The 12,292-nt window shown below is 39.4% G+C and overlaps 1 non-coding gene across 1 annotated transcript; it reads left to right on the top strand.

The window, feature by feature from the left end:
* The first annotated feature begins 973 nt into the window (after nt 1-973).
* LOC122897441 lies at nt 974-1,119 on the top strand. The gene has a single exon (XR_006382533.1). It is a non-coding gene; the product is annotated as a U4 spliceosomal RNA (small nuclear RNA).
* The last annotated feature ends 11,173 nt before the right edge of the window (nt 1,120-12,292 follow it).

The following is a 12,292-nucleotide window of genomic DNA, read 5'->3' as shown; positions in this document are numbered from 1 at the left end:
CTGCCACATGCCGCTGATGCACTCCTCTCCTCTCTCTGTCTACCTCTCTTTCCATACTTACCTGCTAACTGCGGACTTCCGCTTGAACATACTGTCTGATGGAGAAGTAAGAACGTTGGGAACTCAGATTTCTATCCTTCTTCATTGTCTTCCCTCAACTTGCTTTTCTCTCTAGTTTCCTATCCTAGCATATGTGATTCCTACCCCACAGATTGTTCATGCCAGACACCTGGATTCATCCTTCCTTCCTTTCTCTTTCTTCTAACTTTCACATGTAATCATCAGTTCTTAGATTTCAGATCCTAAATATTTTCTGAACACAGTCACTTAGTTATATCCCGGTTGTTACCCCTTAATACAAGCCATCATAATTTCTCATCTGAATTATTGCAGTAAGCCTCCTAATAAATAACTCCTCCCCACTGTAATCCATTCTCCTCATTGAAGAGGGTTATTTCTAAGACACAAGACATAACAAAGTCAAAATTTCTTCATGTGGCTAATAAGAGACTTCAAAGCTGAAACATTGCCTCATCTCCTGTCTCACTGAATTTTACACAAGTCAGTTTGAACTTCTTTTGGAGACCTGCACGAAACAGGTTATTTCTCATCTCAGGACCTTTGCTTATACTGTTCCCTTCTTCCAGAGCCCTTTGTCCCTGTTCACATTCCCTTTGCTGCATCGTGATTAACTCTTATTCACTTTCTGGTTTCAACTTAGATATCATTTCCTTTAGCAAGATTTTCTTTGTTCTCTCCCAAATCTGGTTCTCTATCCCTGTCATCTGTCTGCATATAACCTCCTTCCCACACCCCCCACCCCACTCATTTCAGTTCTAATAACAATGTCTGTTTCCTTATTTTCAGCTACCTCTGTGCTATAGACCTTCTGACAATAGCAATCATCAAACAGCTCTATCAATCTTTCCTACTACCTAGCTAGAGTAGATTCTCATTAAACATCTTTAGAACAAGCTTTGCACAGTGGCAGTATCACAGCCAATGAGGTTTATCCGAGGCATGTTTATTGCTAATAAAATAATTCATGAAATGATGTCTTAGCTTCAGTGGAATTGACAATTCTTTCCTAATTTTCTTTCTTTTGATTGAGATAGAGATATACTTATGCCATGTCCTTCTATTCTTCCAACCCCTGTTTATCCCCAAATTCCACATCTTTTTTCTTCAGAGAACTTAAATAGAAACTGGACTCCTAGGTCCTTCCTTAATAGCATTAGGAAATGCTAAATAACCTTTTCCAGTGTTTGCCCTAGTTTATATGCATATTTATTCTCTGGTGATGTCCTCCCAAGGCACAGAGTCTAAGGCCATTTTGGTGTTGAAAACATCTGTATATATGATTTATCACAGTCATGGGGCTGCAGTATCATTTTGATTCCCATAGGATCCCTTCACCATGGCTAATAGATGACCTAGCAAAAAACTGAATCCTAGAATTCTCAAGAGATGATTACATGCCAAAAGAGAAATTGGGCTGGTAAGAAGAACACAAGATGCCAAGGAAAATTAAAACTGCCCATCAGGTGACTACAGGGATAAAAACCAATTACTGGCAGGGAAGAAATGTGTGCAGTCAGAAGAGTGATGTGTCTCTTGAAGAAGACTTTCAGGTCCTATGCATCCTGGGTTTAATTACTAGGGCAAGGCTGGGGCCAGATCAGGGCAGCTTATAGAACTTCATGCTTCTTTGACTTACTGATGGAGCGATATGATGGATCCTCAGAATATTTGGATTGCACAATTTCTTAAGATTTCTGATTGGATTTGGGGAATGGCAGGAGTGGGGAAGAAGGGTAAAAGGTTTCTAGCTTGGATAACTAGATAAACGGTGGGGCCCCCCAAATGGTGGAAAACAACAACAACAAGGAGAAGTAGGTTTGAAATTGGAAGATGAATAATATGATTTTTGATGTTTTTAGTTCCATGGGGGATACTCAGGTGGAGATACAAGGTTGTAAGCTTGTGAGAAATACTGTGCCAGAGATAGAGATCTGAGAATTCCTCAGCATATAAATGGTAACTGAAGTCAGAGCAACAGGAAAAATTGGCTCTTAATTTTCTTGGTCTGGTAATTCTGTCAAAGGTCTCCTGTTCAACTCTGCTACCTCTTTGCTCACATTTTCAAACCAGATCTTTCCCCTCCTTGGGTCCAACACGATCTCCTGCAACCCCGGCACAGATGGGATACCCAGGTACCTCCTTGTGTGTGTGTGTGTGTGTGTGTCTAGAAAGGGAATCTAAGAGTGAACATGAGTAGCATAAGAAAAGCAGAGGAGCCTTCACATTTTAGAGGTAAGTGGAGGCAGAGGAGGGCACTGGGGAAACAGAGTAGGACCTTTCAGTAAAGCAGAATGGACTCCAGAAGAAGCTGTGATGTGGGAGAACTTCAGGAAAGAGTGTTCAAGAAACAACTTTGAATTTCTCTCAGACTTGTTGAAGTATGGATTGCCTCACATATGCTATCGCAGAAAACAGTGACCACAATTGCTCTATTGCTCGTTGTTTGCTAGGTTATTTATTCATTTTTAATGAAGTCTCTAGAAGGAGCCAGTGTAAAGTATGATGGAAGTTTTCCCTTGGGGAAGCCCAACATGTGGGGGAATTAACTACTTGGAGAAATTGCATTTAACATGATTCATATACCAAGTCTTATCTGGGGAGGGGGAGCCTCAGTCACCTCTTCCTCTGACCCGCATGCCTGGGGAGGCTATTCCATTGGTTTTCTAACTTGAGCAAGACTGTTGCCTTAAGTCTGCCTCTGTATTTGAGAACTCTTTCCTTGTATCACTGAGCCTCATATTGACCACAAAGATGGGTACATGTTACTTTAAGATGATTTTTTTTTAAATTGTTTTTAAGGTATAATATGTCTCACTTTTAGAGTTTTAAGTGGAATTTTTTTTTTAAGCTCTGTTTTAGGTTCACAGCAAAATTGAGAGGAAGGTACAGAGATTTCTTATACATCCCCTGCCTCACACCTATACAGCCATTATCAACATCTCCCACCAGTGTGGTGCAAGTGTTAGAACTGATGAACACTGATACCTCACTATCACCCAAAGTCCGTAGTTTACTTAGAGTTCATGCTTGGTATTGAGCATTCATATGGGTTTGGACAAATGTACAATGCCTTTTGAGCTGTGTCTTTGAATTAGGTTACAAAAATAAGCACTAAATTTTCCATTTAGAAAAACTTAAATAATGTGGGAAATAGATATTCTTAATTCATCTCTTAAGGAAGAACTTCAGAGTCAAGGTGAAAGTCATGATGGAATAGAAAGCCAGTGATACCTGCTTTGTGCCTTACTTTGTAATTTTCTTTAAAAAAGTCATTTTACATTTTTTCATAGATGTTTTGATAAGGTTGTGTCCCTAATAGTCTCTACAAATCAACAACTGAGTCAGAATACTCTGCTTGGGCAAAAGTGCTCCCAACTATATGTTCTCTCGCCTTATACTGTTAACCACTGTTCTTTCAGTTGTGAAGTGGTCATTTCAACTACTTGGGACCATGTTTGTTTCTAGGACAGTGGAAAAGGAGTTTTGAGTATCCAGCATTGTGTTGGGTGCCTCCCACTCACACATTATTGTGTAAGTATTATTATCCTCATTTTCCCCGGGAAGGAACGAATGATCAGAGAAAAGAGCCTGTCCAAGGCCACATCATGCAGGTTGCAAGCATTTACGACTCATAAAGTCCCCAGTGCAAGAAGATTTCTTAAGAAAAAGATGGGGCATACACTTGATTTGGGGAGCACAGTGCCTTTATTTAAGTGTTATTTTTGTTTCAGCGCCAATAACCACAATATTTTTCTAGCAAGATACTGATGTTTTGTCTTTTTTCTCAACTTGCTCAAATGAGTCAGAGACTTTTAAAAGCTTAAAACGGTAATTGATTAAACTGTACTTGTAAAAGCACTGTGGGCTTAAGTAGGTTTGACTGTTCCAACATATTTCAAAGATGGAGAATTATATTTTTAAGATAATTACATGTTCCTTTTGATAAAGCAAAAACATTCACAAACACAGGTGTAGTTTCAGATGGGTCTGCTGAGCTGGCTACTGGCTGTGGTTAGCTTGTGGTAACAAGTCTTGTACTCCCTAGGAAGAAGCAAGTGCTGTAGGATCTTAGAGGATGAAGGAAGTGCAGACTGGCTTAGTGGGTCCCACTTCATATGTAACTGAATGCTGCCTCTATTTAGAAGGCTGTGAGTGAAGACTGTTACTCACTGATGATTAAGAAAGGACATAAGCGATCCCAGGAAACATGAACTCAAGTTGTATACCTACTTGCAGTATGTTATTTCAGCCTTCTGAAGGCTTCCATAATTTGTATTTTACTAATAATGTTCATTAATTATTCTTTCTTTGTTTCCTTTGCTGGTTTCTTCCTACCGTCCAGACTCTACCCTTTCTAGAGTAAGGACCCACTTCTTCCATCTGCTTTCATTATCTTATACCAACTCAGCAAGTACCATCTGGAACCTGATGACTTCCAAAGCTAAGTCCTCAGCCCAGCTCCTCCCTCAAAGTCCAGGGTCAGTTCTAATGTCTTCCTTGACATTTCCTCTTGATGTCTCATAGACTTCCAAACTCATCATGTCCAAAATGGACTGATCTCCTAATCTCCAGCTTGCTGCCTTTCATCAGCCCATTCTTTCTGTATCTCAGTGAAAATCTGTTTTTCTGGTGGCTCATGCTGAGGAACTTTGAGTCATTCTTGACTCTTCTCTTTCTCTCACTCTCTACCTTTAAACTATCAACAACAAATCCTACTGCTGTATCTTCAAAATATATCTGGAAGCCAACTGCTTCTTAACATACATATTTCTGTCTTCCTGGTCCAAGCTTCTGCCTTCTCTTACCTCCCTGGTGCCTACTATCTGCTCTCGACATAGCAATCACAGTGATCCCTTAAAATGGGATTTTAAAATTCTGCTTAGAATCCTCTGGTTATTTCCTTGTCACTTGGAACACAAGTCAAACTCTTTGAAGTGTTCTGCAGCCCTAACCACCACTGCCCCATTGCCTTTTGTCTGTCCCCCTCTGGTTTACTTTACTCCAGCCACACTACCCTCCCTGCAGGTGATTTAACATGCCACATACATCTGTCACTGGAAGGGCTTGATAAAGTACATTTCTGGGCCCTGCCTTTGGAGTTTGTGATTTAGTAGGGCTGGGCTCTGACTGGTTAATTTGCATATCTAAGAGATTCCAGGCACTGTGGTTGCTGGTGTTGTAGGATCATACCTTGAGAACCACTGGTGGTATGCCAATAAAGCAGATATCTGGCTGGCTGGATGGAAGGCCTGCCTGATTTATAGTGTCTGCTGATTTCTGGAAGGTGAATATACCCACTGTGGCCATTGTTAAACTCCCAACATCACATCAACTGGTTCACAAAATTCCTGCAGTTAAACACTTGGCTCTCATTAGCACACAACCAGAATGGAACCATTAGTCTAGAACAACTCTCCAAGCCCTGCTTGAGGGAGAAGTTGGGAAAGAGAGTGATCGTTTTTTCTGCACTTACTATATGCTAGTCATATGGTAAGCTGTTTTAGTCCTTGACATAAGATGTTTCACTAGTCCTTATAACAAATCTTTGTGATTATGTCTTTTTGTTTGTTTGTTTTTGTGGTTATGTCTTATTATTTCTCTTTATTTAGATGAGAAAATTGAGAAATGAAATGACTTCTCTGAGTCACACAACTGAGATTTGAATCCAGGACTGCCTGAACCCAAAGTCTCCCCCTCTAGAAAAACACCAAAAAATATTTACCTTGGGTCTCTTTGGGTGGCATTTTATCACTGGGGCTAGGAGATGAAAGATGTGTCAGCTAAAGGTAATCCGCAGCATAGGTATATGTAGTTTGACCTTAGGGGTGACTAAAATCTTTCAGTTGAATCTCTGGAAGGGAACCCCAGTGAGTAAGCCTATACATGAAGTAAACTATGTGGCAGCTACAACCCTCATTGCTGATCACAGCCCATGGGCCAAGTACAGCTAGAGAACATGTTCTTTCCCTTAATTACTGCCTGATAATCCAGGAACTAGTAAGTGCAGGTCAAAGGAGACTGCAAAGCTCATATATTGAGAATTCTGGTGCCAGGTGCTGAAATAACCTTCCTTTGAGGGCAAGTAAATTCTCTCAATTGATGGGACAGAAGTTGCTCCAGGCAAAGGCCCCATTTGTTCCCCTGCTTAATTGCCTCAGTACCCTTATTCTGGATTGAGTTTCAATCATTTTACTTTCTAAGCTTGGAAACCCCTGGGACAGGTTTCTACTGGCATGCTTTGCAAGCAACGGGGGCGATTATCCAGGGATCAAAATTGCTTTTCTCAAGTCTTTTCTAGCCAAGCTCAGTCTCTGTTCCTCCAAATTGCCTGGAATGCTGCCCTCTCCCTCACCATCCTGTGCCGGTAGAGACCTGGTGTCAGGCTGGGCGGTCTAGCTATCTGGCCCCAGTGAAAATATTCGAAGTCTAAGCCTAAATATTACAGACCTTATGCTAACCCCAGCGTCCAAGGCATTGCAGAGCAGACAGAGTCCATTGTGATGAAAATCAAGCTGCATGTTCCTCACACTTTTTATTAGGTTACTGCATGAGGAACTTCTGGGCTCCAGCTGCCCCTGAGACATTTCAGTGGGGCAGGATAGTAACCCTGAAGAATATCAGAGAGGTTCTCATCTCTCTTTTATAGATGTGCAAGCAAAAGACATTCCATTTCTTTTATCATTACTCATTTATTCATTGATTCATTCAAATGCCTTTAGACAAAATACAGTGGAGAAGTAGAGGGTAACATCAGTCTGGCTATCAGAGACCAGAGCACACTTCATGGAAAGCTTTAGGAAGGATTTTTGGAGATGTATTTATGGGAATATCATAGATGGAAGGAAGGAGGAGACCCAAGACAGTTATGAGCCCAAATGTCCTAATGTCAGAATGCTTTTTTTACCTAGTATAAAGGACAAGAATCAAGTTAAAGCCATCAAAAAGTAGAGTTTTTCATAACTTGTTCTGCTCTATCTCAGGGCTTTCTTGTCACCCTCAGGGTGGATTAAGAGATCTGCTGCTATTTCCCTTTCTCCTAGCAGGGCCTCCTACACCTCAGGAGGAAAGAACAGAAAGTGACATAATGCTTTCTGTCCAGTAAAAATCTACTCAGAAAGAGTGAAGGCTATTTTTTGTTGGAGTTCCTATCACTACTTCTCATTTGTCAGGGTTCTTTGAAGGGACCTAAGAGCAAATAGAGTAGCAATATGTCAGCTTTACTATGTGAAAACCTTAGTTTGGGTGATGGTTGTATGATTCTAGGCAAGATGACTAGCTGATGTCTAGCCTAGACTAAGCAAGCTCACCTGACCAGGCACCAGCATGGAGGAACAGAGGTGAGTTAGCTCCTAGTGTGAAAGAAGCAAGATGCTGGGAGAAGAAGGCTTGGTTTATTTTTCTCATTACCACTTCACTTTCCTGATGTGGAGTAAGAGAAGGGGAGATAGACCAGGATTGCTATCCCACTGGGCCCCCTCCACGTAGGATATTAAGAGTGAGGGAGAAGCAATTACTCCTAATATTATACACTAGTCAGAGAAAGGAAAAGTAGTAGGTGGGTGTGGTTGTAGGGAAGGCCTTCCACAGAGACCAGGTGAACTTCTACAAAGCGGGACCATTATAAAACATTTTCAGCAGGGCATTTCTTTCTTTTCTCCCTTCCCACCCCCCATGAGATGTTGAGATGGGAAAAACTTAACTCACAGAAACTTGAGTTGCTGGCAGGGTGACCCTGAGTGGGTTCCATTGACTGTTGTTTTTGGCAATCATGAATAAGAGGAGATAAAAGAGAAAAGTCCTGACTCAGTGAGAGACAGGACTCTGAGACCTCTGAGGCTTTGGGATAAAGAGGATTTAACTTGATTCCATCTCTCCAGGACCTTATTAAGTGAAGAAAGGACAATGGGGATTTTGTGACAGGAGAAGAATAAGGCTGAGTTTGTACTCTCTTATGCATTCAAAAGAGAAGGAAAGAAGGACCAAATATGGAATTGGACTTCATTTCCAAGCGTGAACCTTCATCACTTTCATCAGTAGCCATCTGGCATGCAGCGTTCTATGGCATTTCTCTAAAATGACTGGCAACCTCCAACAGTTTCCTTGGCAGTGCCGCTGAGAAGCCTCAGTTCTTAGCAATGTGCTAGAAATAGTCAAAGCTCAATACAGGCAGGTAATGACACTTACATAATCAGCACCTTATTTAATCCCAATACAGAGAAGCCCTCATCCCTGTTTGATGCCTCCAGATGCATATTCAGACTTCTTTCTTTTGCCTGTGTCTCAGGAGTCTTCTGGAAAGAGATGCCAGCTAAAGGGAAAAATGACACAAACACAAACAAAAATCCTCCCCTCCTTTGGGTTCCACGTCACTGTAGTCACATACCCTTGTAGCATGTATTATATAGTACTCTAATTACCTATTTATATAGCTGTCTCTTCCAGTAGATTTTAGCACGTAGAGGGGAGAGAATACACTCATTTTGTCTGTTTATCCTCATCACAGAGCACAGATGCTCAATGATTTAGGTGGACAAATGTTTTGGTTTTACACTTTGTACCCTTTGTACATTTGGTTCACAACAGTTAAACTAATCACCCTTTCTCAGAATATAAATAAAACTCTTCACTTTTTGAAGAATGGGTTCTTCTGAAAAGGATTTTTTTCCCTTCTAACAAGTATAGACTTTTCCCAAGTTGCTATGAAAGGAACCAAGCCAACACCCAAAGCGAGTCTGACCAGTAATACCAGGACACTTTCCACAAGCACAAATGTGTTCTGGAGCTGTAGGCAACATTTGGAACTGGCAATTTTATCTGACTTAATCCAAGAATTGATTCAGGCTTTCAGGAGACCAAACGGAGTCTCTTAGCATTTTGGAAGAGAAAAGAATGTACACATGAACAAAATCACACAGAAATTTGAGAGGTCCATAAACGTTTATGATGATTATGTAATAAGAAGCTTACCGTATGCCAGAGGGAATGGGAAACACATAGAATGAAGAATGAAGGTTTGGACAGAGCGAAATCTTGGAGGAAAGGAGCCCTTAGCATTGGCAAACTTCTGTAACATTATATGAAAATAAAAAATCTGATTGAGCAAATAACTTTCACTGATTTGACTTGTATATTAAAATAGAGCTCTAAATACTTACTTTAAATTACACCTGGTTTCTAAACCTGCTGTTCTGTATGTATGTGTGTGGGTGCCCATGCTTGCCATTTATTCGTTAATATTCAGTGATGTCAAATGCTTGACTGAACAAAACAAGTGGGTCTCGAAATCCCAGGTGATGGCTAAGGTATGCAGCAGAATTTAGGGAGAAGTGAAGAACTTAGACTTTATCTTAGAGAGTGTCATCATGGTTTTGGCTTGTTATAGAATTTTTTTGTATAATTTCTCCAACCAAATGCTCTGGTATGGAGTAACTTCTTCAGTAGTCAGGGCTTCCTGAAACTATGTCGGCTCTGATCATATTTGTTTGTGTTGGCATTTGGATATCCTCCTCCAGACTCCACCTTACAGAAATTCCATTATTAAGATGTACATGTAGGGGCGTCTGGATGGCTCAGTGGGTTAAAGCCTCTGCCTTTAATGTTTCGGCTCAGGTCATGATCCCAGAGTTCTGGGATCGAGCCCCGTATCTGGCTCTCCTCTCAGTGGAGAGCCTGCTTCCTCCTCTCTCTGCCTGCCTCTCTGCCTACTTGTGATCTCTGTCTGTCAAATAAATAAATAAATAAATAAATAAATCTTAAGGGAAAAAAAAAAGATGTATGTGTAAATACCAAGAAAATTGGAATATTTGCATAAAACATGCATTTCTCTCTTTATTGCCTCCGAAATAATAAGGATGTTTGGTTCATTAAACTAGCCAGATAACACCTTTGGAAAACAGTGTTTGTCTAGCTTGGAAAATATTGAGCCTCTTTTAAATTAAAGCAAATTTAATGAAATTTCAGAAATAAATTTATTTTAAAAAATAAACTTTCTCTCCTTTTTTATTAAAAAAAAAAAGCAAAAGAAAATTCCTCAGTATTCCCTTGGAAGTCATTGGAACCCAAGTTGATGGACATTGACTTAAGAAATTAAAGTTTTAATGTATGAAAGTATCTTTTAAAAGGGAATATCAAAGACCCATGCTTCCTCTGACGATCAGTTAAGGAAACATACAGCGATCATTTGGTAGATTTTTACAGTCAGAAGGAAGCTGAGAACAAAGTGTGTACCTATAAATGAATTCTGTTGAGCTCTACCCTCCAAAAGTGAATATTTTGAATCTTGATTAAATAAATGGCAGGAAAGAACTAATGGTTCCTTACCTTAAAGACTTTAAGATTAAAGAGAAGTAACTAAGCTTTTGAATTATATACAGATAGTTATTTTAAGCCTCGCTTTAAAAGTACTTTACAGTGTGCTGGAAGAGTGTGCTCTTAAAGCATGAACTTCCATAATGCACATTATTAAATTGCAAATCAAATATAATGTCAATTCATTAATAGACATACCTTGAATGGTGTGAACCCATTGTTTGGAATATGTGTGGCATTTATAACTAGGATCTGCAGATAAATCAAAGCTCTGCAGAAAAAGTTGAAGTTACTTTGTTTTAATGGCTGGTTTTCATTTTTCTGTTTCTCATTTTTGTTTGTGATGGAATTGTCAGCAACATTGTTGAGAGCTGAGATGACAGATATGATGGGGAGTCCTCTGAGTGTGAGGAAGGAATTTCTGATAAAATATTTACCTTTGTTCAACTTATTTGTAGCTTACAATAACAAAATATACACAAAATGCTTTATTAGAAATACAAAAATATTTTATTATATAAATATGAACTTCTCTTCCTTTTAATAGATTTTTTTTTCCTCCTTTAAAACAGGTATCATTTTATGGGGCACCTGGGTGGTGGGTTAAAGCCTCTGCCTTCGGCTCAGGTCATGATCCCAGGGCCCTGGGATCGAGCCCCGCATTGGGCTCTCTGCTCAACAGGGAGCCTTCTTCCTTCTCTCCCTCTGCCTGCTTCTCTGCCTGCTTGTGATCTCTGTCAAATAAATAAAATCTAAAATAAAAAAAATAAATAAAGTATCATTTTAAACATTTTATGATAACCTGATATTTTGAAAATTTGAACTATCATATTACTCATGAACAGGTTGATTTTAACATTGTTCTATTTTAAAAAAATAGGAACTTTCTATTCCCTTGTAACTGCTGAATGAATGGAAAAAGTGTTAATAATTCAATTGAATAGTAACTGTATTTGAATCCTGGCTATTCAGACTATGGTATCATTATAACAGGATGCCATCCACATTGTGATGGCAGACTCTTAATTTAAAATACCCCATACCTATAGGGAAAAGTCTATATTCAAGGCTTTATACATTCTGAGCATCATCTCTGAATTCTTCTTTATGTTCCTGTCTTCAGCTCTAGCAGTCTTCCTCTGGATGCTGAAAAACAGGCATTTTGATTTTACCATACTGGTTTTCATGCTGTTAATATATTTAGAATCCTCTTATTTCAATGTGGCAAGTTTTTGCTTATTTGGGCCAATTTAAATGTCAAGTTCTCCAAATCAATCATCCTTGTGTTTCTTTCTTCATGCCATGTGGACTATGGCACAATTAATAGGCTTCTTTTGCTTGATAGTAGTAGAATGAGAATGTATTTTAGAGTCAGAAATCTATAGTAGTAGATTGAAGGCTCACTCTTAGAAACTGGCTCTGAGATCTTAGGCAAGTTACTGAACCACTCTTTGGCTCAGTGTTCTCAAGGAAAAATGGGATTAATTATCCTTCAGGAAGTTTGTGAGGCCTAGAAGAAAAGCATATACAGCCTGATCACTATCATATAGTAGACAGTAAATGGTTAGGATGATTTTTGCTCTATGTATGTTTGTTTCTCATTATACTGACCCATTATACTGACCCACTTATAAGACAGGGCAGAGACTGTCTTACCCATGTCAGTATACCCAGCATGTCAAAACATGGAGCAGTGTTGTCGCTTAACACAAGTTAAGCAATGATTAAACGAATGAATGGCAGAGAAAGTAAAACCAGTTCCTGAATCCTTGCTTACAACCTATACATTTCATTATTTGCCAGCAAAGGGATTTTCTAGATCAATTTGCTAAATACAACATCATCTACTTTTAGCTAAAAAATAAAATAATGAAGTGATGAGAAAGCCTCATACCCATTTTTA

This window comes from Neovison vison, chromosome 1 (genome assembly GCF_020171115.1).
Source record: "Neovison vison isolate M4711 chromosome 1, ASM_NN_V1, whole genome shotgun sequence".
Taxonomy (NCBI): domain Eukaryota; kingdom Metazoa; phylum Chordata; class Mammalia; order Carnivora; family Mustelidae; genus Neogale; species Neogale vison.
Note: the sequence above shows the minus strand (reverse complement) of the source record. Positions and strands in the feature narration are given on the sequence as shown.